General features: G+C 37.5%; 1 protein-coding gene across 1 annotated transcript in view; it reads left to right on the top strand.

The window, feature by feature from the left end:
* The first annotated feature begins 548 nt into the window (after window positions 1-548).
* The window catches only part of caly (calcyon neuron-specific vesicular protein), a 6,384-nt gene continuing 5,451 nt past the window's right edge, over window positions 549-1,481 (top strand). Inside the window, exon 1 of the mRNA XM_084162863.1 lies at window positions 549-637. The gene's annotated coding sequence lies outside the window, so the exon portion shown is untranslated. The remainder of the gene's footprint in view (window positions 638-1,481) is intronic.

Raw genomic sequence — 1,481 nt, forward strand, 5'->3', positions numbered from 1 at the left:
TGAATGATTTAACCAAGCATACAGATTACTGGTTTTATTTCATCTGTAGGCCTAGTAATTGGTTTTCAACAAATATTTCATGAAATGTCTATATGAATATCACAAACTGATTTAGGGTATACCACACCATTTCGGTCTCACAGTCACTATCCAATATTTTTAGTTACTAAATGTGCTAAGACATTTAGTGGAATTCAATATAGTAGGCTAATACATTTTTCCCATGTCAGAAGTAAATAAACTTCGTCAACATGTGTAAAACTGTTGATCTGACTGTGTGTGGCATACAGTAGGCCTATAGACAAGGTTATGTGGTGACCCTACTGCCTACCCTTTTATTTGTATTATAGGCCTACCCATCTAAAAACGTTCACCTTTACAATAACATATCAGAGTTCATGTGTAAAATATTCATTCCCTTTGCTTTATTATTCCCAGCATCACCCAGACACGTTTAATCTGTTGCGCATCGTGTAGAGGCTCCAATTTCCTCTGGAGGATGCAACCAGTACGGATTTACATGCGCAATCCTGCCGTGAATCAGACATCACCACGGTAACAGCACGGTATTCACCATTCTCTGCTTTTCCCGTAAACATCCGCGACGCAAACCTACCTATCATCATCCTCGCACGCAGTAAGTAATTTTTCCCCCTTTGTTATAGCCTATGTGGAATATATTGTTATCGTTTATGTGGGCATCTTATTGATAAGGCTTTATGTCTGCTTGCGCTTGCGTGAATATATCCGTAGTCTACGGTAGCCTATAGTCTACATTGCAAATGACATGATTCGATTGTCACAAAAAAAATGCATTGCCAGATGTAAAAACGACATTGGTTGCTTATGTCTTTGTATCTATTTGAGTATCAATAATGGCTGGATATTTCAAGCTTATTGATACGGCTGAGAGCCCCTCGATATTAATCGAATGCGTGAAAGGAGTAAGCTAAAATTCATAAAGGTCTAAACAATTTCAAAGATTACATTGTCATTTGGGACAATGTATTGGTGTTCAAATTAGCTTTCATATCGAATTCTTGAATGTCAATTTCTTCTTGAAATCCATTGCCCTTGTAGCCTATGCAAAGAGCATCTCGAGCAGTATGTGCTATGACATGAGGTTATAGGTTATGTATGGTGCTTATCGAAACGTATGTTACGACCTGACGTGTGACGTGAGATGAGTTTCACCAGTCATGTCCATGTAATTTCTCTGTCTTGTTGGTTTTCGGGATGTTTGCTACCTGGCGGTTGTTCTTATCAGTAGAATCTCTGCCGCAGCAAACGCACTCTTTTCAATGCAGCAAGTTGAGATCAGATGCATTATTAGTGAACCCTGAAGAAAAAAGTTAACAGGCCTAGATACTATTAGTTTATAGAATCATTATATTTTTTTAGATTTGTAAAGCATTTATACACATCACCTCCATATTGTACTTCCCAATCAGAATATTCAGAGAATATTGACCAAAAATATT

Source organism: Coregonus lavaretus, assembly GCF_964263955.1.
Source record: "Coregonus lavaretus genome assembly, chromosome: 6".
NCBI classification, from domain to species: domain Eukaryota; kingdom Metazoa; phylum Chordata; class Actinopteri; order Salmoniformes; family Salmonidae; genus Coregonus; species Coregonus lavaretus.